General features: G+C 37.5%; 2 protein-coding genes across 2 annotated transcripts in view; one reads left to right on the top strand and one right to left on the bottom strand.

Moving 5' to 3' along the window:
* The window catches only part of DST (dystonin), a 1,587,602-nt gene that overhangs the window by 661,234 nt on the left and 899,461 nt on the right, over window positions 1-26,907 (top strand). The gene's annotated exons all lie outside the window — the stretch shown is intronic.
* PRIM2 (DNA primase subunit 2) overlaps window positions 1-26,907 on the bottom strand; it is a 311,497-nt gene that overhangs the window by 223,220 nt on the left and 61,370 nt on the right. The window lies entirely within an intron of this gene.

Here is a 26,907-nt window from a genome sequence, read left to right as displayed (position 1 = left end):
ATTCCTTGCTGAAGGATGTAAGGTAGCTTATTGTGCAACAGATTACTCAGTTGGTTAGAAAATGGCCAGGTATTATGTATGAAATATTTGTACTGGTTTGAAGATAGTCTTAAATCATCAAGGAAGAAATAAAGTAATTTTTTTTTTTCAGACCAAAAAAAAAAAAAAATTAAAATATTCAGAAAATGCTTGTGAATGTTAAGAAAATGAGTTCCAAATGTTAAAGTCCATATTATTTCTTTTTTTTTTTTTTTTGAGACGGAGTCTCGCTCTGTCACCCAGGCTGGAGTGCAGTGACCAGATCTCAGCTCACTGCAAGCTCTGCCTCCCGGGTTTACGCGATTCTCCTGCCTCAGCCTCCCGAGTAGCTGGGACTACAGGCGCCCGCCACCTCGCCCAGCTAGTTTTTTGTATTTTTTTTAGTAGAGATGGGGTTTCACCGTGTTAGCCAGGATGGTCTCGATCTCCTGACCTCGTGATCCGCCCGTCTCGGCCTCCCAAAGTGCTGGGATTACAGGCTTGAGCCACCGCGCCCGGCCCCATATTATTTCAACGATAAAATCTACATAATGATTTTGTCTTCATGCAGTCTTGTACTTTCCAAATTTTCTACAAAAGGCCTAGTGTTTTAAAATTAGCATACTTATATATTTGTTAAAACCACAGAGCTTTTTCCCTATGTTGTCAAAAAATCTTAACATTAAAAATATTAATTATGAAATATTAAACCAGCTTATAAAACAAACCTAATTAAGATCTATTTTAGATAAAATTTTTAAAAAGAGAAAAATGTTGGCAATTTATATAACTCCAAATATTACATTATTAAATTGTAATATTTATATTATGCTGCTATATAAATTGCATACTTAAGAAGGAAAATACTTCCCAACTCATTAGCAAGGTCAGCATTACCTGATATCAAAATCAGATAGCCCTTATATGAAAGGAAAAGTCTAGATCAACATCCCTCATGGGAAGTAAAGCAAAAATTCAGCAATATATAAAAAAAGATAATATACCTTGACATAGTAGGTTTATCCCAGGAATGCAAAATTGACTTAATATTGTTTTAATCAATGTAATCAAGTACACATTCACAGATTTTTAAAAATTTAAACCATATTGTCAACCCAATAGATGAATAAATGGTCAAAGCATTAGATAAACTTCAACACCCATTCTGTGTTAGGCCATTCTTGCAAAGAAATACCTCAAACTGGTTACTTCATTTTATTTATTTGTTTTTTGATACAAGGTCTCACTCTGTGGCCCAGGCTGCAGTGCAGTGGCGCAGTCACAGCTCACTGCAACCTCAAAGTCTCCAGGCTCAGGTGATCCTCCCAAGTAGCTGTGCCTACTGGCCTGCACCACCACATTCATTAATCATATTTTTGTAGAGACAAGGTTTCACCATGTTGCCCAGACTAGTCTCAAACTCCTGGGCTCAAGCAATCCACCTACCTCAGCCTCCCAGAATGCAAGGATTACCGGCATAACCTACTAGGTCTAGGCAAGACTGGGTAATTTACAAGAAAAGAGGTTTAATTGGATCACAGTTCTGCAGGCTATATAAGAAGCATAGTGACATCTGCATCTGGGGAGGCCTCAGGGAGCTTTTACTGATGGAGGAAGGTGAAGCAGGAGCAGGTACTTCACATGGTGAGAGCAGGAGCAAGACAGAGAGAGATGAGGGGTAGGCGCCACACACTTTTAAATGACCAGATCTCAGGAGAATTCATTATCATGAAGACATCACCAACCATGAGAGATCTGCCCTCATGATCCAGACACCTCCCACTAGGCCCCACCTCCAGCTTTGGGGATTATATTTCAACATGAGATTTGGACAGGGACAAATATCCAAGCTATATCACATCGATAACAAAAAAAAAGCAAATGAGAAACAGAAAGAAACTTCCTTAACCTGATAAAAGGCCATCTATGAAAAACCAATAAGTAATATCACACTTAATAGTGACAGACTAAATGTATGTATTCCTAAGGTCAGGAACAAAACAAGGATGCACACTCTCATCACTTCTATTAAACATCGTAGTAGAGGTCCTAGCCAGGGTAATTGGCAAGAAAAATAAATAAAAGGCATACAGTTGGAAAGAAAAAAAATAAAACTATATTCACAGACTACATAGACATCTATGTAGAAAATACCAAAAAATCTACCAAGAGGCTACTAAAATTAATAAGTTTAGCATAGTTACAAGACCTAGAAGAGCCAAAACAATTTTTGGAAAAGATCAAAATTGAAACACTGACTCCACCTAATTTCAAAACTTATTATAAAGTTACAATAATCAAGATAGAGTGATACTGTTACAAGGACAGACATTTATATCAATGGAACAGAAACAAGTACAAAAACACACCCATGTTCAATTTATTCTTTACAAGTTGAAAAATGGAGAATCCAATGAAAAAGAAAAGTCTTTTCTTTTTTTTTTTTTTTTGAGATGGAGTTTCACTCTGTCACCCAGGTTGGGGTGCTGAAGTGCAGGGGTGCAATCTCAGCTCACCGCAACCTCCACCTCCCAGGTTCAAGCAATTCTCCTGCCTCTGCCTCCTGCGTAGCTGGGATTACTGGTACCCACCACCACACCCGGTTAATTTTTTGTATTTTTAGTAGAGATGGGTTTTACCATGTTGACCAGGCTGGTCTCAAACTCCTGACCTCAAGTGATCTGCCCCCTGGGACTCCCAAAGTGCTGGGATTACAGGCATGAGCCACTGCACCCAGCCCAGTCTTTTCTACTAATAGTGCTAAAACAACTGGAAACCAACAAGGAAAAAAAATCAACACATCTAAAACTTAACTAAAAAATGGGTCATAGATTTAAATGCAAGAGCTAAAACTATAAAGTTTCAAAAAGATAATATAGGAGAAATTCTTCATGTTCTTGGGTTAGGTGAATATTTCTTAATAAAAGTAAACCATAAACTAAAGAAATTGATAAAATAGACTGAATCAAATTGTAAGACTTTTGCTCTTCAAAAAATATTGTTAAAACAAAAGGCAAATCATAGACTAGGAAAAAGTATGTGCAACACGCACACACATATTCAAGATATGGAAATTAAAAGCACAATGAGATATCATTGTACATCCACTAGAATGACTAAAATTTAAAACTGACAATATCAACTTTTGGCAAGCTTGTAGAATAACTGGAACACATATACTACTGGTGAGAACATACCTAGCCACTTTGGAAATAGTTTGGCAATTTCTCATAAAGTTAAACATACTTGAAACATATTTATTGGTCAGCCCAGCAATCCTCCTTAAAAGTATTTGTCCAGGCCAGGAGCGGTGGCTCACACCTGTAATCCCAGCACTTTGGGAGGCCAAGGTGGGCAGATCACGAGTTCAGGAGATCGAGACCATCCTGGCTAACACGGTGAAACCCTGCCTCTACTAAAAATACAAAAAATTAGGTGGTGTGGTGGCAGGCGCCTGTAGTCCCAGCTACTTGGGAGGCTGAGGCAGGAGAATGGTGTGAACCCGAGAGGCAGAGCTTGCAGTGAGCCGAGATCATGCCACTGCACTCCAGACGACAGAGCAAGACTCCGTCTCAAAAAAAAAAAAAGTATTCATCCAAATATTCACAGCAGTTTTATTCATAATAGCCAAAAACTGGAAATGATCTAAATGTCCATCAAGTGGACATTTGAATTGGGGACCAGTTAAACAAATTGTGGTATATTCACACAATGGAATACTACCTAACCATTAAAAAGAATGGAAAAAAAATTAAAAATTAAAAAAATAAAAGAATAGAAGAATGAATTACCAATACATGAAACAATATAGATGAGGCCGAGATGGAAGGAGTTTGAGACCAGTATGGGAAACATAGCAAGAACCTATCTCTACAAAAAATCTTTACAAATTAGCCAGGTGTAGCGGTATGCACCTATAATCCTAGCTATGTGGGAGGCTGAGGCAGGAGGGTCCCATGAGCCCAGGAGTTCAAGGTTGCAATGAGCTATGATTTCACCACAGCATTCCACTTTGAGTGACAGAGTAAGACCTTATCTCTAAAAACAACAACAACAGAGATGAATGTTGAAAGCACAATGCAGATCAACAAAAGCCAAACACAGAAGAATACATAGTGTATGATTCAATTTATATGGAATTCTAAAACAAAATTATCATGACAGAAAGCAGATGAGTGTTTGCCCAGGTTCAGGGGTGGAGGGAGGAAATTAAATGCTAAAGACTATTTATTGTACAAAAGTACAATAAAATCTTCTGATTTGTCAATTTACTCCCCCCACCCAATCTACTTTCTCATAGCATTTATTATGCATTTATTATGTGGGAGGCTATGTGAATGACATGCCTGGTCAAACCAATCCCCTGAGCCCTATGCAAATCAGACACCGTCTCCTCCAGCCTCTTCATATACCTGGCAGGTTTCTACCACACTGGGGGTCTCTTCTCTCAGCTTTGGAGCCCCCTCTCCCTCTGTCTCTGTAAAGGGGAGCTTCTTCCTTCTTTCTTCTCCCTTCTATCTTGTCTATTAAACTTTCTGCTCCTTAAAACCACTGCACATGTATCCATGTCATCTTATCTAATTGGGCATGAGACAAGACCCTGGTGTTCTTCCACTCATCGGAGCCGTATCACAATGACTGGCACATTTATGCTTACCAACACATATCCAAAGTGAAAAAAAAGGGGGGGGAATATTTGTGCCTGCTTCCCACAAAGAGGGAGAGGAACATCACTAAAGATCATGAGCATAAAAATTATAGATACAGATACACTGGCTTAGAATTCTGTGACCTTGGATAAGTTACCCAACCTTTCCAAGTTTGCTCCTCTGCAAAATTCATGCAAATAACCCTCTCATAATGTTGCCAACAGGGTTAAATTGAGAACACATATAATAAATTTAATTGTGTCTGGTACACAGTATGTGCTTATTAAAAAATTACAAACCTGCCTTCACCACCACTACCACCACCATCATCACCCAGCAAGCCAATTCTTCAACTAAAATCAGTTCAGAGGCTCTTGACCTCAAAAGAATGATTTGATGCCACATGAAATTGAAGGAGAAAATACACAGTTTCAAATTCTCTTTTTCTCCCTGCTCTTTACCCCATGTGGTTGTGCCACTGTGTACTGCCTCAGGCCTAACCCAAAATATGCAATTGATACATATTTGAAGGATAAATTCATTCCTTAGGCAAAGTGTTAAAAAATAACAGTGGAGGCTGCTCAGCCTATAAAGTAGCCATTCTTTATTCCTTTACTTTCCTAATAAACTTGCTTTCACAAAAAAAAAAAAAAAAAGTGGAAACATAAAACAATGAAGCCATTTAAGTAAAAAAATCTGTGACTCTCAGTATGTCATTTTTTCAGCCATCTATAAGAAGTAGAGATTATTTCCTTCTTAATATTTTGAACAAAATTCAAATGTAGTCCAAAGGATTAATGAAAATATACTTACAAAACTTTAAGCTACTTAGAAAACTATAAATGCAAATTGTTATTCTCTTTCTTTGAGATTACAGTTGCCCCACCAAAATCCAAAAAGCTATATTCGTTTTTTCCTCAAAGATTGAACATTATTTCATTTTCTTACCATTATTTGAGCCTTCAATAGTCAATGTTGTAACTGTGGAGTTTTTGATGACACCGTTAAGGAAGATAACATTCGTGTTACCAATCTTGCTTACCATTCTTTTGTTTCAAATTTATGAGCAAGTAATCTGTCTTCTATACTTTTTTCCAGGTTTAGTTATCTATTTTCTAGATCATTACCCCATTCACACCTCAATTTAGTAAACTCAATGACACTGTTCACCTGGCTGTTTTGCAACACAACAAATATAATCTTATATACGAACAAAATCATAGTGCCACAAGGGACAACCACAACCAGAGCATAAGTACTTTCCATGATATTTCTAAAGTCTCATAACTGTACGTTAGGTTTCTCTTTTAAAATGCAGGCATGAGAAATATAAAATTATAAAAAATAAGATTTTATACAAAACAGCAAGAGTCTTATAAAACATTTCCTTCTACTCTTAGTCCCCCTTTAAAATTTTAAGGGAAACCACGCCTGTTATTCTCAATTTTCTCATTCCTTAGTTATTTCCAATCAACTAGTCTCAGATAATTTTCATTTTTTGTTTTTATTTTTTATTTCAACTTACACATTACTCTCCTAGAACTTGTTGGGTAACATTTTCTGCACCACTCCAATTTTAGTATATATACTGCCTACTTAAGTTCACAGGGTTCTCTCCGTCACTTGGATAAAGACAGAAAGCCTTATTAAGATTTTCATTTCTGAGATACAAGACTCTCAATGCATGTAAATCAGAAGATGGATTCTGTACTCCTTGACAAATTCCTAAACATATATGTGCAATTAATTAGACAAGCAGTGAAAACTGAAGGTACGGAATTAGAAACCATGGACAGTACTCATCTGTCTGAATGGAGCAGGCAGGAAGATAGATGTCCAGCCTCATTATCAGACAAGGGTATGGACAAGGAAGAAATGAGAGAACTTAAAAAAATTAAGAAGGAAAAAAAAAGCAGTGGTCTTACTCCCCACTCCCTAAAAAAGACAAAATCAAGAGAATGCTCACATCCAAGACAGAGCCTTGCAAAATCCAGCTCAGACCTGATATCTCTGAAGCTCTCTCTGCAATCCCCAGACAAGTCCATCACTCTCTTTTCTGTGATGCCTCTTTACCTGGTATGGACTTCTCTTTTTATTGACCACACATATGATGACTGTTTATACGTCTCCCTGTTTACTCTGAACTGATTTTAGTTGAAGAATTGGCTTGCTGGATGATGATGATGTTGGTGGTACTGTTGATGAAGGCAGGTTTCTAATTTTTTAATAAGCATATACTGTGTACCAGACACAATTAAATTTATCGTATGTGTTCTCAATTTAATCCTTTTGGCTGCCCCCTCACACACATACTAGGCACCCTGAAAGCTTAAACATACCTATGTCTCCCATGTTTTCGCCTGGCACATAGTGGGTACTCAGGAAAAGTTAAAGGCTCTACTACTATGACAAAAATAAATGACAATCCATTATCAAAGAAAGCCAAACCACACACTTCTTTTTAATATTTATTCTTGCTCTGGGACATAATTATTAAGTATCACAGGTAAAAATGCAGAGCTAGGTGATTTAATATAGGATGTGGCCAATCCTATTACTATGAGAAAGTTAGTTTAATTAATACAGTATTTTACTTTGGTTTAAATTCCTATGTGTCACGTGTACATGTTTGCATATGTCTCTCTCTTGTTCTTGCTCTTTCTCTCATTAATGATGAATCAGAAAATTTTGAAAAAACTAAAACTCAAAGGCATATACATAATCATTACTTTACAATGTCCAGTCACTGTTAAAAATTACACCCTCAACACTTTATCAACCTGTAACATTTACATATGCCCACTCCTCCTGTGCAAAATTTCTAAATTGGAAAACTAACAGGTGATGCATCTTTCTTTGTAGTGACTGAAGAAATTTTTGCTGTAGGAGAGTAGAAGTGTCAAAGAACTGAATTTACAAGTACCCCTCCCCAGCAAAAAAAACTATTTCAGTATTCAGCTGTTTCCTAGCAACTGAATCTGCTGATACTTTCCCATCACAAGTAGGCATAGGTATAAAATCTGTGTTTCAGTGCATTCAGGTGTCAATGAAAGCAACACAGCTCAGTGAAAAAAAAAGAAGTATAAATAATGTATAAAAATATTAAGTATTTTCTAGCCAATCTAGGCTGAAGCTTTTAAAATGGGTAAATATGATTCTTAAGTATGATAAATGATCTGGAAAATTGGAGTTTATTACAAAAAGTATAGGAGGTCTGATCTTTTCCATGAATGAGGAAAGAGAAAAAAATCCACAAAGGTGAACGCAAAAATAGCAACCCAAGGATTACTCTGGAGAGTTCAACCATGAAGAATGAAGCTGCTCCTTGCAAGGTAGCGAGACTTTAAACTTGGTTTATGCTGCATCATAAATTTCCAAGCAAAATATAAAATTCACACCTTACATACTGCAGGGAAAAACTGTCCAATGAATAACAGTTTGAACTACTGTAGCCAACTGCAACAGTTCTTCAGGAGTATTCTGAGTTCAAAAACATTTGCAATTGGGATTTCAGAAATATTCTGCATGTATAGCCCTTCACACATATTATCAGGTATACACTTTACTCTTTCCTTTTATAAACAGTACACTGAGGTGCAACCCCAAGTTACTTTAGTTTTCTCAACAAATCAGGAGAATGCAAACATGCAGCTCTCACAAGGTAATTCATCAGATCTTGAGCACCTACTCCATAAGGCATTGTGCTGGGTACCAGAGATCACTAAGTTGAATATAACACAATCTGTACCCTGGAGCTGCTGAAGCATTTAAAATATGCAATGGAAACACCTGCTTGAGGGTAAATCAGAGAAAGCAGGAGAAGCAACAAACTATAATAGAACAGGCACTGAAATTGAGTTTCGAGAGACATATGGTAAAAGACCCAGGTCTTTCACTAATGAGCAATGTGAGTTCTGGTAGGCCACTCAACCTTTCAGAGGCTAGACATTCATGGGCAAAATGAAGAGGCCTGCTTGGTAAGTTTTATAGACAGCCTCTTAGAAAACACTTTGCTAAGCACTATCATGAATAATAGAACAAGCAAATATATCCATTGGCCTTTGGGAGGTAATAAGATCATAAGAGTTTGCTGCTGCTTTCTCCACTCTCAACCATTTGAAGAAACAATGAGAAGACAGCCATCTGCCAACCAGGAAGCAGGCCCCCACCAGCCTCCAAAATGATGACAAACAAAAGTCTGTTGTTGATGTTGCTCAGTCTATGATAATTTGTTACAGCAGCCCAAACTAAGACAATATCTATAAGCCTACAGTTTATAGTCTACTTGCCAAGGAAGAGGGCAAGACAGCACACAAATAATTACTACACAAACTCTAAAATCCTTTCCTGCTCTAAAAATTATTTCTATATGATAAAATTTACTGGCAACTAGAAAACAAAGAAAACTTGAAATGAGAGAATCACTAACATTCTTGGCAATAATTTCCATAATTATGAAACATGGAACTGCACAAAGCACTATAGAGAGAAACAAAAGGAATATTCAAAACATCTTAAAATATTCTTCACATGAACTATTCCTTCAAATAAACACCTTATATATAGCACTTTGGAATTTTCAGAACTTTCATATACAATACTGACTTCTGTAATGAATGAAACCAGTTCTATCAAAAAGCTAGAATATTTCACTAAAACAAGAAAATAACTTTTACCCAATACTGTTCTGTGAATAGTGCCAATAGCTTTGTTTTTCTAAAATAAAAGTATGTGTGTATGTATAACGTGTAATTTTTCTGGACATACATATACATATGGAGAAAAATATGAAGATGTTTCATATTCCTATTGCTAAAACACACCTCCAACAATAACACCAGTAGTTTACAATGATTCTAAACTGAATGTGTGCAAGGGAAACTACTGAAGCAGGGGAAAAAATTATCAATATGTATTTCTAATTTCTCCTTTTTAAAACCCCCATTTTATATTGCCTACATTGGGCAGGGGTAATATTTTAACTGAGGCGACACAATCAAAAGTTTGGAAACCACCAGCATACACACTAAAATTCGAACTCATAGACTTAGTAATACTCACTTTGACAATTTGATCTTCTGCTATTCTTATTCATAGACATTAAACCATATCAATCATACCTCTAAAACCATTCCCCAAACATAGTTATGCTTTCCAGCACCTAACATTTACATCTACTACTCTTTGTAAGCTGCACATCTCCATGTACCCAAATCATTTAAAGCCAGTATCAACTCTATCGTTTCTCAAACTTCTCTGAACTTAGGTAATACAGCTCTCAGGCTCTCTTTCACCTTGTCATTGAGTCTTTTATGGACATCTTAGCTCCCTCTACTACAAAGAGAGTCCTTGAGGACCAGGGTTGTGTCTCATCAACTTCCCATTTCCCATACCTAGGCACTATGCAGTAAACTTGACATATGTTAGAGAAATGTGGGGTCTCCAGCCTCCTACTACAGGTGCATTTGGGTAAGCAACAGGTCCATACCTTCCTGGGACGAGCTCCCAGAGGAAGGAGCAGGCTACCATCTTTGCTGTTTCACAGTCTTCACTGTTGATACCTCCAGGTACTAGAAAATCCAAGGTGACTAGGGACTGGAGTGGGCCCCCAGGATATGGCAGCAGCCCTATGGAAAAGTGGCCAGCCTGTTACGTAGGTGCCCGTTCCCATATTATCTCCTCACTGGGCAGGTCCTCCAGGCCTGGGCCTCCAGTCACCCCCTGCCAGATATATCAAAGCAGTAGCAGCTCTGCAGCTCCCTGAACAGAGCAACCAGGGGCAATTGAAAGCTTCCCTACCACTGCCTCTGCAGTGGAACTGCCCTTGCTACCCTCGGACTAATGAAGGAGCAAAGACTCTCAATGCCTTATCCACACCTCCAACAAGCTGCAGTTGAGCCAAGGAGAAGAGACCAGTCCATCTCCCAGGGGTTCCAGCTACCCACCCCCAGTGCTAGTCATCAGACAGGGAACCCCTGGCTGGGGCCACAGCACAGGCCCTCCATCCTGGACTGGTTGCACTGGGTGATTGCAGACCTGCACCTCTCCGGGGTGGAATCCCCATGAGAAAAGCAAAAGACCCTTGGCACAAACACTACTAAGGTCCCTTCCTCTGCTGTCTCCAAGTTGGGGAAGGAACATAAACACTGATCATGTCCAGAACTGCACTGGGAAGCCCAGGAGTGCCAAGCTGCAATTTACAGCCAGCACTCAAAGGGGAGAGGACCCCACGCATTAATAGAGAACACGGCTCCAACTGTGAGGAAACATAAGGGAGCCACAAACCCAAGCAAGAGTCTACCAGCTGATTAATATGCCTAAGGGCCACCTACTGCATCACACCCCAAAGCTTCAACACCAAAAATAACTTGCTAATATACCCTCCTCTTAAACCAAATACAAGAAGTCAGCTTCACATCAACACCCTGCACAAAGGGTTGGCCCTGTGAAAACACAAGAAAATAAGTACATTGACTTCTCAATAGACTATTGACTACTCAATCTACACTGAGGTTAATGTAACAGCCACATGCAGAGATGAGAAAGAACCAAAGCAAGAACTTCAATAACTCAAATGACCAGAGTGTCGCATGTTCTCCAAACAACCACACCAGCTCTCCAACAAGAGTTCTTAACCAGGCTGAGCTGGCTGAAATTACAGAAATAAAATTCAAAATATGAACAGGAATAAAGATCATCAAAACTCAAACCCAATCCAAGGAAACTAAGAATCACAACAAAATGATAAAGGAGCTGAAGGAGGAAATAGCCAGTATAAAAAAGAACATAACACATCTGACAGGGCTGAACAACACAAGAATTTCACAATGCAATTAACAGCAGGATAAACCAAGCTGAAGAAGGAACTTGAAGACTGACTCTCTGAAATAAGACAGTCAGACAAAAATAAAGCAAAAAGAATAAAATGGAATGAACAAAACCTCCAAGAAGTACGGGATTATTTGCTTTTATCCCTGAAAGCGAAGGGGAGAAAGCAAACAACTTGGAAAGCATATTTCAGAATATTGTCCATGAGAACGTTCCTAACCTTGTGAGAGAGGCCAACAGTTACATTCAGGAAATACAGAGAACTCTTGCAAGATTCTACACAAGAAGATCATCCCCAAGACACACAATCATCAGATTTTCAAAGGTCAAAATGAAAGAAAATATGTTAAAGGCAGCTAGAGAGAAAGGACATATCACCTACAAAGGGAATCCCATCAGGCTAACAGCAGACCACTCAGCTGAAACCCTACAATCCAGAAGAGATTAGGGGCCTATATTCAATAATCATTAAAAAAAACTTCAACCAAGAATTTCCTATCCAGCCAAACTAAGCTTCCTAAGTGAAGGAGAAATATTATCCTTTTCAGATAAGAAAATGTTGAGGAAGTTCATTACCATCAGACCTGACTTACAAGAGATCTTGAAAGGAGCACTAAATATAGAAAGACTGCTACCAGCTAATACAAAAAGACACTTAAATACACAGATCAGTGACAATATGAAGCCACCACACAAATAAGCCAGCATAATAACCAGCTAACAACACAATGACAGGATCAAATGTACACATTTCAATACAAACATTTAATGTAAATGGACTACATGTCCCACTTAAAAGGCATAGGTGGCAAGCTGGATAAAAAAGCAAGACCCAACAGTATGTTGTCTTCAAGAGACCTATCACTTAATGGGTCTCATAATGACAACCATAGGCTCAAAATAAAGGCATAGAGGAATATCTGCCAAGCAAATGGAAATCAGAAAAAAACAGGGGTTGCAATCCCAATTTCAGACAAAACAGAATTCAAACAAACCAAAAGATTAAAAAAAGACAAATAAGGGCGTTACATAATGGTAAAGACTTCAATTGAACAAAAGACCTAACCATCCTAAATATATATGCATTCAACACAGGAGCACCCAGATTCATACAGCAAGTTCTTAGAGACCTACAAAGAGACAAAGATTCCCACAAAATAATACTGTGAAACTTCAACACTCCACCAACAGTATTAGACAAATCATTGAGGCAGAAAATTAACAAAGATATTTAGGACCTGAACTCAACACTGGACCAAATGGATCTGATGGACCTCTACAGAACTCTCCATCCAAAACCAATAAAATATACATTCTTCTCATCACCACACAGCAAATGCTCTAAAAGCAACCACATAATTGGACATAAAATAATCCTCAGCAAATGCAAAACAACATAAATCATAACAAACACACTCTCGGACCACCATGCAATAATAATGGAAGTCAAGACTAAGAAAATCACTCAAAACCATGTGATTACATGAAAATTAGCATGCTTCTGAATGACTTTTGGGTAAAAAAATGAAATTATGGCAGAAATCAAGAAGTTCTTTGAAACTAATGAGGACAAAGATACAACATATTAGAATTTCTGGGATACAGTTAAGGCAGTGTTAAATGGAAATTCATAGCACAAAATAGCCACATAAAAAGAAAGATCAGCCAGGCGCAGTGACTCACGTCTGTAATCCCAGCACTTTAGGAGGCCACGGCGATCAGATCATGAGGTCAAGAGATCGAGACCATCCTGGCCAACATGGTGAAACCCCATCTCTACTAAAAATATAAAAATTAGCTGGGTGTGGTGGCACACACCTGTAGTCCCAGCAACTCAGAAGGCTGAGGCAGGAGAATCGCCTGAACCCAGGAGGCAGAGGCTGCAGTGAGCCGAGATCGCACCACTGCACTCCAGCCTGGCAACAGAGCGAGACTCCGAGACTGTCTCAAAAAAAAAGTTAAAAAGATCTCAAGTTAGCAACTTAATATCACAACTGAAAGAATTACAGAAGCCTAAACAAATCAGCCCCAAAGCTAGCAAAAGACAAGAAATCACCAAAATCAGAGCTGAACTGAAGGAAGTCAAGACATGAAAAACCATTCAAAAGATCAACAAACACAGGAGTTGATTTTTTAAAAAACTAGTTCACCAGCAATGGATCCAAAACAAGAAGAAATCCTTTATTTACCTGAAAAAGAATTCAGGAGGTTAGTTATTAAGCTAATCAGGGAGGGGCCAGAGAAAGGTGAAGCCCAATGCAAGGAAATCCAAAAAATGATACAAGAAGTGAAGGGAGAAATATTCAAGGAAATAGATAGCTTAAAGAAAAGCAATCAAAAAATCAGGAAACTTTGGATACACTTTTAGAAATGTGAAATGCTCTGGAAAGTCTCAGCAATAGAACTGAACAAGTAGAAGAAAGAAACTCAGAGCTTGAAGAAAAGGTCTTTGAATTAACCCAATCCAACAAAGACAAAGAAAAAAGAATAAGAAAATATGAACAAAGCCTCCAAGAAGTCTGGGATTATGTTAAACAAGCAAACCTAAGAATAATCGGTGTTCCTGAGAAGAAGACAATTCTAAAAGCTGGGAAAACATATTTGAGGAAACAATCAAGGAAAACTTCCCCAGCAATGCTAGAGACCTAGACATCCAAATACAAGAAGCACAAAGAACAGCTAAGAAATTCATCACAAAAAGATCTTCGCCTAGGCACATTTTCATCAGGTTATCCAAAGTTAGGATGAAGGAAAGAATCCTAAGAGCTGTGAGACAGAAGCACCAGGTAACCTATAAAGGAAAACCTAACAGATTAATAGCAGATTTCTCAACAGAAACCCTACAGGCTAGAAGGGATTGGGGCCCTGTCTTCAGCCTCCTCAAACAAAACAATTATCAGCCACGAATTTTGTATCCAGAAAAACTAAGCATCATATATGTAGGAAAGATACAGTGTTTTTCAGACAAACAAATGCTGAGAGAATTTGCCATTACCAAGCCACCACTACAAAAACTGCTAAAAGGAGCTCTAAATCTTGAAATAAATCCTGGAAACACATCAAAACAGAACCTTTTTAAAGCATAAATCTCACAAGACTTACAAAACAGAAATACAATTTAAAAAACAAAAGCAAAAACCAAGATACACAAGCAACAAATAGCACAATGAATGGAATGGTACCTCACATCTCAATACTAACATTAAATGTAAATGGCCTAAATGCTCCACTCAAAATATATAGAATTGCAGAATGGATAAGAATTCACCAACCAACTACCAGCTGCCTTCAAGAGACTCATGTAACACATAAGGACTCACATAAACTTAAAGTAAAGGGGTGGAATAAGGCATTTCATGCAAATAGACACCAAAATTGAGCAGGGATAGCTATTCTTGTATCAAACAAATCAAACTTTAAAGCAACAGCAGTTAAAAGACAGAAAGAGGGGCATTATATAATGGTAAAAGGCCTTGTCCAACAGGAAAATATCACAATCCTAAACAAACATCCACCTAACACTCAAGCTCTCAAATTTATAAAACAATACAGCAATACAAAACAGTGGGAGACTTCAATACTCCACTGACAGCCCTAGATAGGTCATCAAGACAGAAAGTCAACAAAGAAACAATGGATTTAAACCATACCTTGGAACAATTGGACTTAACAGATATTCACAGAACATTTCATCCAACAACCGCAGAATACACATTCTATTCAATAGCACATAGAACTTTCTCCTAGATAGACTATATGATAGGCCATAAAATGAGCCTCAATCAATTTAAGAAAACTGAAATTATATCAAGTACTTTCTCAGACCACAATGGAATATAACTGGAAATCAACTCCAAAAGGAACTTTCAAAATCACACAAATAGGTAGAAATTAAATAACCTGCTCCTGAATGAACACTGGGTCAAAAACAAAATCAAGATGGAAATTATTTGAACTGAATGACAATAATGACACAACCTATCAAAACTTTTGAGATACAGCAAAGGCAGTGCTAAGAGGAAAGTTCATCGCCCTACATACCCACATCAAAAAGACTGAAAGAGCACAAATTGACAATCTAAGGTCACACCTCAAGAACTAGAGAAACAAGAACAAACCAAACCCAAACCCAGCAGAAGAAAGGAAATAACCAAGATTAGAGCAGAATTAAATGAAACTGAAACAAGAAAAACAATACAAAAGATAAATGAAACAAAAAGCTGTTCCTTTCAAAAGATAAATACAATTAATAGAACATTAGCAAGATTAACCAAGAAAAGAAGAGAGAAAATCCAAATAACATCACTAAGAAACGAAACAGGAGATACTACAACTGACACCACTGAAGTACAAAAGATCACTCAAGGTTACTATGAACACCTTTATGCACATAAACTAGAAAACCTAGAAGAGACGGATAAATTCCTGGAAAAATACACCCTCCTAGGTTAAATCAGGAAGAATTAGATACCCTGAACAGACAAATAACAAATAGCAAGATTGAAATGGTAATTACATTACCAACAACAAAAAGTCCAGGACCAGATGGATTCACAGCAGAATTCTACCAGACATTCAAAGAAGAATTGGTACCAATTCTTTTAACACAATTCTGTAAGATAGAGAAAGAAGGAACATTCCCTAATTCATTCTATGACATCAGCATCGCCCTAATACCAAAACCAAGAAACAACACAGACAAAAAAGAAAACTACAGACCGATATCCTTGATGAACATAGTTGCTAAAATCCTTAACAAAATACTAGCTAACCGAATACAACAACATATCAAAAACATAATCACCATGATCAAGTGGGTTTCATACCACGGATGCAGGGATGGTTTAACATATGCAAGTCAATGTGATACACCACATACACAGAATTAAAAACAAAAAATCACATGATCATCTCAACAGAGACAGAAAAAGCATTTCACAAAATCTGGCATCTCTTTATGATTAAAACGCTCTGCAAAATCAGCATACAAGGGACATACCTTAATCTAATAAAAGCCATCTATGACATCTATGGCTGTGGGTTTCACAGCCAACATAATACTGAATGGGGTAAAGTTGAAAGCATTCTTTCTGAGAACTGGAATAAGACAAGGATGCCCACTCTCACCTCTCCTCTTCAACACAGTACTAGAAGTCCTAGCCAGAGCAATCAGACAAGAGAAAGAAAGGGCATCCAAATTGGTAAAGAGGAAGTCAAACTGTCTCTGTTTGCTGACATTATGATCGTTTACCTTGGAAACCCTAAGGACTCCTCCAGAAAGCTCCTAGAACTGATAAAAGAATTGAGCAGTTTCCAGATACAAGATAAATGTACACAAATCAGTAGCTCTGCTATACACCAACAACAACCAAGCAGAGATTCAAATCAAGAACGTAATCCCTTTTACAATACCTGCAAAATTAAAATAAAATACTTAGGAATATACCTAACCAAGGAGTCGAAAGACCTCTACAAGGAAAACTGCAAAACACTGTTGAAAGAAATCATAGATCACACAAACAAATGGAAACACATCCCATGCTCATGTAGGGGTAGAATCAATATTGTGAAAATGACCATACTGCTAAAAGCAACCTATAAATTCAATGCAATCCCATCAAAATACCACCATCATTCTTCACAGAATTAGAAAAAACAATTCTAAAATTCACATGGAACCAAAAAGAGCCCACATAGACAAAGCAAGGTTAAGCAAAAAGAACAAATCTGGAGGCATCACACTACCTGATTTCAAACTATACTATAAGGCCATAGTCACAAAAACAGCATGGTACTGGTATAAAAACAGGCACATAGACCAATGGAACAGAATAGAGACTCCAGAAATAAACCCAAATACTTACAGCCAACTGATCTTCAACAAATCAAACAAAAACATAAAGTGGGGAAAAGTTGCCCTTTTCAACAAATGGTGCTGAGATAATTGGCTAGCCACATGCAAGAGAATGAAGCTGGACCCTCATCTCTTGCCTTATGCAAAAATCAATTGATGATGGATTCAGGACTTAAACCTAAGACATGAAACTATAAAAATTCTAGAAGATAACATTGGGAAAACCCTTTTAGACACTGGCTTAGGCAAGGATTTCATGACCAAGAACCCGAAAGCAAATGCAATAAAAACAAAGATAAATAACTGGGACCTACTTAAACTAAAGAGCTCTCGCACAGCAAAACGAACAGTCCGTAGAGTAAACAACCCACAGAGTGGGAGAAAATCTTCACAATCTATACGTCTGACAAAGGACTAGTATACAGAATTTGTCTACAACAAACTCAAATCAGTAAGAAAAAAAAAAACAATTCCATCAAAAAGTAGGCTAAGGATGTGAATAGACAATTCTCAAAAGAAGATACACAAATGGCCAACAAACCTATGAAAAAACGCTCAACATCACTAATGATCAGGGAAATGCAAACTAAAACCACATTGCGATACCACCTTACTCCTGCAAGAATGGCCATGATCAAAATCAGAAAACAGTAGATGTTGGCATGGATGTGGTGAAGAGGGAACACTTCTACACTGCTGGTGGGAGTGTAAACTAGTACAGCCACTATGGAAAACAGTGTGGAGATTCCTTAAAGAACTAAAAGTAGAACTGCCATTTAATTCAGCAATCCCACTGCTGGGTATCTACCAGAGGAAAAGAAGTCATTATTCGAAAAAGATATTTGTACATGCATGTTTATAGCAGCACAACTGACAATTGCAAAATCATGGAACCAATCCAAATGCCCATCAATATATGAATGGATAAAGAAACTGTGTTATGTATGTATGTATGTATGTATGTGTATACATATACGATACTATGTAACCATAAAAAGGAATAATTAACAGCATTTGCAGTGACCTGGATGAGAGACTATTATTCTAAGTAAAGTAACTCAGGAATGGAAAACCAAACATCATATGTTCTCACTGATATGTGGGAGCTATGCTATGAGAATGTAAGGCATAAGAATGATACAATGGACAAGAAATAAAAGACTACAAATATGGTGTAGCGTATACTGCTCAGGTGATGGGTGCACCAAAAATCTCACAAATTACCACTAAAGAACTTACTCATGTAACCAAATACAACCCACACAAACTTATGGAAAAATTAAAAATAATAAAAATAAATAAAATTAGGATATCCACTTTAAAAAAATGAATATTTTCCTTCTCCCTCTCTAGGCTATTAGTGGCCCTTCTATTTCATGAAAACTGTGACTGTCTTTATCAGTTCTATGTTCCTTTTTATTTGAGACCTAATTTTTCACTAGTTTTGGATTTAGCAAAGAATTTTGATATTTGATGCATTTTTGGCCATTGCAAAACTTTTTAGAATCAGATGGATTAATAAACTACAAATATAATGTAAATGCTAAGAATAAAGGAGAATAAAGTTACTATTCAGCTATTATTAATTAAAAAAAAAAAAGTGAAGGGCAGGCATCCAAATAGGAAGACAGGAAATCAAACTATCCCTGTTTGCAGATAACATAATTTTATATCTAGAAAATTCCACAGTCTTAGTCCAAAAGTTCCTTCAGCTGATAAACAACTTCAGCAAAGTTTCAGGATACAAAATCAATGAACAAAAATCACTAGCATTCCTATATACCAACAACAGCCAAGCCGAGAGCCAAATCAACAAGGCAATCCCGTTCACAATTGCCACAAAAAGAATAAAATACCTAGGAATATAGCTAACCAGGGAGGTGAAAGATCGCTACAATAAAATTACAAAATACTGCTCAAAGAAATCAGAGATACACAAATAAATGGAAAACTATTCCATGCTCATGGACAGGAGGAATCAATATCATTAAAATGGTCATACTGCCCAACGCAATTTATATAATTCAATCCTATTCCTATCAAACTACCAATGACATTCATCACAGAACTAACTAAATAAATAAATAAAAACTATTTTAAAGTTCATATGGAACTAAAAAAGAGCCTGATATTCATTGCCAAGGCAATCCTAAGCAGAAAGAACAAAGCTTGAGGCATCACACTACCAATTTCAAACTATAGTACAGGATACAGTAACCAAAACAGCATGGTACAGGTACAAAAACAAGCACACAGACCAATGGAACAGAATAGAAAGCCCAGCAATAAGGCCACACACCTACAACCATATGATCTTCAACAAAGCTGACAAAAACAAGCAATGGGGAAATGGTGCTGGGATAACTGGCTAGCCATATGCAGAAGACTGAAGCTGGACTTTTCCTTATACCATATATAAAAATCAACTCAAAATGGATTAAAGACTTAAATATAAAACCCAAAGCAATGAAAACCCTGGAAGACAACTTAGGCAATACCATCTGGACAAAGGAATGGGCAAAGATTTCATGACGAAGACACCAAAAGCAAAAAAAAAAAAAAAAAGATGGGATCTAATTAAACTTAACAGCTTCTGCACAGAAAAAGAAACTATCAACAGAGTACACAGACAACCCAGAGAATGGGAGAAAATACTTGCAAACTATGCATCTGACAAAGGTCTAATATTCAATATCTACAAGGAATTTAAATATACAAGAGGTAAATAACCCCATTAAAAAGCGGGCAAAGGACATGAACAGACACTTCTCTAAAGAGGACATACATGTGGCCAAGAAGCATATGAACAAAAGTTCAATATTAATGATCATTAGAGAAATGCAAATCAAAGCCACAATGAGATACCATCTCATACCAGTCAGAATGGCTATTACTAAAAAGTCAAAAAATAACAGATGCTGATGAAGTTGCGAAGAGGAGGGAACATTTATACACTGTTGGAGGGAGTGTAAATTAGTTAACCAATGTGGAAAGCAGTACAGTGATTACTCAAAGAGCTAAAAGCAGAACTATAATTCAACCCCGCAATCCCATTACTGGGTATATACCCAGAGGAATATAAATCATTCTACCATCAAGACATATGTACACTAATGTTCACTGCAGCACTATTCACAATAGCAAAGACACGGAATCAACCTAAATGTCCTTCAGTGACAGACTAGATAAAGAAAGTGTGGTACACATACATTATGGAATACTATGTAACCATAAAAAATAATGAGATCATGTCTTTTGTGGGAACATGGATGGAGCCGGAGGCTAATAACTAGCAAACTAACTCAGGAACAGAAAACCAAATACCGCATGTTCTCACTTAGTAGGAGCTAAATGATGAGAACTCTTGAACACACAGAAGGAACAACAGACACTGGGGTTTACCTGAGGGTGGAGGTTGGGAGGAAGGAGAGGAGCAGAATATGTAACTATTGGGTACTGAGTTTAATACCTGAGTGATCAAATGATCTGTACAACAAGCTCCCATGACATGAGTTTACCTATGTAACAAACCTTCACATGGACCCACAAACCTAAAAGTTAAAAAAAAAGAAATGTGTGTTGAATAGACAACAGATTGTAAACTGCATCTTAGAAAAAGGTTAACAAACCAGTATCTCACAAATAGAACAACAATCAAGTTCAGCTGAGCAACCTCAGTCAACAAACCTGTCCAACTAGAAAGGGCATATGTTTATTTTTCCCCAAAAAATGATTTTTTTTTTGGTTATTGGGTTGGTGCAAAAGTAATTGCAGTCTTTGCCATTAAAAGTAAAGACAAAAACCACAATTACTTTTGCACCATCCTAATAGTCTCATGGCTTTCAACTGCAACGTTTTGTTTCCTACTGATCAGAAGCAAGGGAGAACAAATGAAATGGTGCCTGACAGTAAGGGTGGAGGTGAAAGTATGTTATCCACTACTTGCATATTGACGGATTCACTGCAGCACGGACTAGTTCACAGTGACCACTTTAAAATGGCATTAAATAATCAGTATATATAAAAAGACATGTTAACCAGAACCCAAGACATCAGCTAGTTGTACACAAATAGTAAGAAAACTCCTATATGGGCCGGGCGCAGTGGTTCACGCCTGTAATCCCAGCACTTTGGGAGGCCGAGGTGGGCGAATCACGAGGTCAGGAGATCGAGACCATCCTGGTTACCCGTCTCTACTACAAATACAAAAAAAATAGCCGGGCGCAGTGGTGGGCGTCTGTAGTCCCAGCTACTTGGGAGGCTGAGGCAGGAGAATGGCATGAACCTGGGAGGCGGAGCTTGCAGTGAGCCGGGATCACGCCACTGCACTCCAGCCTAGGTGACAGAGCGAGATTCCATCTCAAAAAACAAAAAAAGAAAACTCCTATATGATTCCCAACTAAGTAACCATTCAAGAAAATTAATTATATTTAATCACAGTTTAAGGAAGAAAATTGAACACTACTTTTTAAAAGAGGATACAAGATTTAAGAGGATTCCAAACTCTTTAGAAATAAAAATTACCTGATCAAGTGCCTACAAAGCATATTTTTCCAAATCAACAAACACTTAGTCAGCCACAGACCCAACTGGTACTTTTTAAATGTGAAAAAGGAAATCCTTTTCAAAAAAAGAAAATCCTTGCTTTTTTCTGTGACTCCAAGTAAGAACCACTTACCTGCCTGTCAATTACCTTCCTGGGAACTTCTCAAAGTCCTTTTTTCTATATCTAAATAAGATGTGTATAAATACATTTTCTGGAAGTCTGGTTTCATTAATGTTTTACCAGTACCCTCTAAGGATGAGTCTCACAAATAGAAAGTGAAATTAAGGCCAGGCATGGTGACTCATGCCTGTAATTCCAGAACTTTGGGAGGCTCAGGTGGAAGGATCACTTAAGCACAGGAATTCTAGACCAACCCAGGCAACACAGGGAAACCCCCAACTCTACACTAAACTTTTATTAATAAAAACTTAGCCAGGCATGTTGGCACATGCCTGTGGTCCCAGCTACTCAGGAGGCTAAGGCAGGAGGACTGCCTGAGCCTGGGAGGTCAAGGCCACAGTGAGTTGTAATTGCAGCACTGCACTGCAGCCTGGGTGACAGAGTAGAAACCCTGTCTAAAAATAAAAAATAAAAATAAATAGTCACACTGTGTGAGGAAAAAGAGATTTTTGCCTCAAAGAAATCCAGCTCCAATTTAAGGATCTGCCTGATTTTCCAACAACAAAGAAAGTATGTTCTCTGCTTAATGATATCAAGTGGAGGTGTATGGAAACCAAGCTCTGCTGTGGGCTCCCTCTCTTCTCCACTGACATCCCACACTCTTCCTGGAGTCTCATGGCTTCCCATTCTCCTCCCCAAAAATTTAGACACTCAAATCCAACTTCAAACTTGCCATCTCCATTTGTGTAACCAATAAGAACCTTCTACTTAACATGGTCAGAATAGAACTCTTTATTTTATTTTATGTATTTTTCTCAGAGTCTTCTACATCTTGGCAAAGGCATCACCCCCTAATAAATTATTCAAGCCAAAATTCTAGGCAGTGTAATACAGTGGTCAAGAACATAGACCTTGATGCCAGACTGTATGGATTCAAATCCTGCTTCTGCTCCTCACTACCTGTACAAAGATACTCCAAGCCTCAGAGAGTGATAATGGTACCTGCCTTATAGGGTTACTATAAAGACTAAATGCATTAATTCATATAAAGCATTTACAACAGCACTTGGCAAATATTAAATTTTCACTACGCTTAAGCTCTCATCATCATTATGTTGATTCTTCTTTCTCTCACAACCAATCCACCACGTTAATAATACTTCAAAAACTAACTGAAATCCACTGACTTCTCTCAGTCACATCACCACAACCAATCCATTTCAAGTCACTATCTAGATTAATGTGAAAACTTCCAGACTAGTCTGCCCGCTTCCATTCCTTTTTTATCCTCCAAAATGGTTTTCAAGCAGCAGCCACAGTCATCTATTTTAAACATCAATCAGAACATATCACTCACTTATTCAAAATCATCCAATGTCTTTCCATTATATTAGGCTAAAAAAAAATCAAACTCTTTACCCTGGGACTCTACCTCAAAGTCTCACAGAGTCCTACACCTAGCCACTGCAGCCTTATTTGGTAGCGCTCTACCGTAGCTCACTATGCTCTAGCTACACTGGCCTTTCTGATTCTTAAAAAAAGGCCAAGATTCCTCCCTTTTGGGGCCTTTGCATTAGTGACTTTTCCTGTCTGGAATGCAGTTCCCTCTATATTTGTTCAGCTGGCTCCCTCATGTCATTTACAATAGTTATTGTTTATTTCTTCAATAATTGTCTATCTCCCACTAGAATATAAGCTTTGTAAGAGAAGAAATCTCATCTCATTTGTTAAGTAGTGTACCTCTAGTACCCAAAACTATGCATGGATAAACAAATAAAAAGTTATTTAAAAATAAACCATTAAATAAAAGAACTGGCTATAGCTTCCAAAATTGCCATATGAAGCAAAAAAAAATCTATCTTCCCTCATTCTTTTCCCTAACTGGTTATCAATCTATTGAATCATAGCTCCAAATTCACCCCTTGTGCCTGCTCTGTGACTGGACCTTAATATACTTACCTTTGAAAATTTTATCAGAGTTTGAAGACCTAAATCACCTGGTTATACAACTCTTGACAAAGGCACAGTTACCATCAAAAGACCCTAAGAATTACAATCAGAAAACCTAAGATCAAGTCAGGGCTCCAGCAATTATTAGCCAACATAATCTTGGACAAATTACTTTGGCCTCTCTGCGCTGCATTTTCCTCATCCATATAATGCACATTATAACCCCTTTCTGTCTCAGTGACTTATAGTGGGATCAACAGTATATATAAACAGTAAACTGAACAAAAGGAAGTTTATATCATTATTTGGTATCTGTCAGTTCAATACAATTTTACTGAGCACTAACCCTATGTGCCACATGCTACACTTGATAAAAATTTGAATTAAGAGAAATCCCTCACTCTCAAAGAACTTACATTTTAATTGAGGAGGAAAACACATAATGAGAATAATTTCACCGTAATTTGGTCGTGTGCAGAATGCTGTGGGAACACAAAGGAGATACACTTAGCACAATCTTGGGACTTAAGGGAAGGTTCTGAGAGGAAGTGGGGCCACAGAGTTCCTATCACAGGAAAAAGTAATGTCAAATTTTTATCAGTCCTAAACCATGTTCAAAAGCTAGATAGCTATATTATAAAAGTCATATGATCATAGGTTAAGAATAAGCTTTCAGATATCACCTGGGGTAAAACTCTTATCAATTTACAACTTCCCCCAGAACCATTTATTTCATCTTCTACCACTCATCAAAATACCTTTCAAAAAATCTACTTTAGGGTACTTTTTCTTATCATACAAGAATATTTCCATTTATAAAGCTGAAATTTTTCAATTACATACTCCAAGGTCAAAACCTTCCTCAATGGAAAGGACAGTAATAAAGAGACCATAGCAATAGGTTTAGATTTCTACTTCGCCACAGCCCTAAATGAAACTCCTTCGCTTCCCTCCTGCTCCTTTCCACAGCTGTCAGGACAGGCTCCCAGGCAACAACTCCCACCACTCTTCTACATAAGAAAAAGTGCTCTCTGGACCTCCTCTCAACCAGGCTCAGCCGTGAACCACCCAGGAGAAAGCAAGTCACTATCTATCTTCTATTAAATCCAAGACACCAAGGCCAGAATTCTCCACAGCCCACCCCCACCCATAATCAAGACAAATCCTTTTCTTTCTTTCTTTTTTTTCTTTTTTTTTTGGAGACAGGGTCTCACTCTGCTACCTAAGTTGAGGTGCAGTGGCATCATTATAGCTCATTGCAGCCTTGATCTCCCAGCCTCAAGTGATCTTCCCATTTCAGCCTCCCAGGTAGCTGGGACTAACAGGCACATGCCAGCACACCTGGCTAGTTTTTGTTGTTGTTGTTTTTAGTAGAGATGGATTCTCACTATATTGCCCAGGCTGGTCTCAAACTCCTGAGCTTAAGCAATCCTCTCGCCTCTGCCTCGCAAAGGACTAGGGTTACAGGTGTGAGCCACCCCGCTCAGCCAGAATAAATCCATTTAAAGTAAATCTAAATTCATTAAAGCTGTACACAGATATACTCAATACCCTACAATTCCATTCCTAAACACATAACCAACAGAAATATGTTTTCCAAAATATGTGCTACGATGTTCACAGCAGCAGTATTTGTGATAACCAAAAAAAAAAGCCAAATGCCTATTAACAGGAGAATGGATAAATTTTGATAAAGCCAATCAGAATTGGGCTGAATCAAAATTATGTAATCTGACAGAATGCAATGAAAAGAACATAGTATAACTTCTGTAACAGTACTGCTTAAAATGTCTAACTTGAATCTAAATTGGCAGAAACACCAGATAAACCCAAACTGAGAGATACAAAATAACTGCTGATAATCTTCAAAAGTAACAAAGTCCATGAAAATCTAAGAGAAACTAAGAATCTGTCGCAGACTGAAGGAGACTAAAGAGAGGTGACAACTAAATAACAAATGTGAATTAAAATTGCGTGTGGGATGTGATTGAGACAACTGGTGAAACCTCAATGGGGTCTGAGGGTTAGACAGTAGTAACTTATCAACATTAATTTTCTTATTTTGATGTTGAATTGTGGTTATGCAGGAAAATGTTCTGTATGAGGGAAATAAACACTAACAAGTATTGGGGGTGACAAGACATCAGGCTGGGAACTCATTCTCAAATGATTTAAAGAAAAAGTTGCTATTTTCTACTTAATTTTCTGTAAGTCTGTGATATTTCAAAGTTTTTTAAAGTATTAATTTTTTAAAAAAAAGTATGCTTGGAGCAGGAAGAATGAGTAGAAAGAAGAAGAATGGAATTAAAAGTTCATAAATACTATATTTCTTATCAACGAGGTACAAAGCATAGGTGCAGCTGGCTGAAAATGAATTTACTACAAACTTAGGAACCCAAGTTTTGTCTTTTCTCTCAGTATAGATCCCTCACTTCTACCCAGAAAGTAGAAAAAAATTGTAAAATTTCGCAAAAATCTGCCACATACCCTTCTTTCTACACTGGAATATCGGGATGATAAATCACAAATATACATGGAATATCTTGACTTATCTAAAATAAAAATGTGTGGCAAATGTACAACTTTTTAAAGTTGCTTTCAAGGCAAATTTATAAAATAAACAGTCAAAACTTATTAAAAATGTATTTAAGCTTTGCAATACACAAAATCAGAAGTAGCTTTAAAACCCCCAAAGTAAAAGAATTTCAGATTTATTTTCATAGTTAGATTATTAGGCACTGGGCAGCTTGGCTTGAATAGAAATTACAAAGTGAAAAACTTTGTACATTTAATTCATATTAAGTGTCTTTTCTAGGTAGTAGAAAATTGTTGTCTGCCTCCCCATCATCATTCTCCCCTCTCCCCATTCCTAACAATTATCCATTTTTGTTTGGGATATTGTGGTTCCAGGAACACACTGACTCTCAGCTCCCATGATCCCC

This window comes from Macaca thibetana, chromosome 4, assembly GCF_024542745.1.
Source record: "Macaca thibetana thibetana isolate TM-01 chromosome 4, ASM2454274v1, whole genome shotgun sequence".
NCBI classification, from domain to species: Eukaryota; Metazoa; Chordata; class Mammalia; order Primates; family Cercopithecidae; genus Macaca; species Macaca thibetana.
This window is presented reverse-complemented; position numbering and strand designations above follow the sequence as displayed.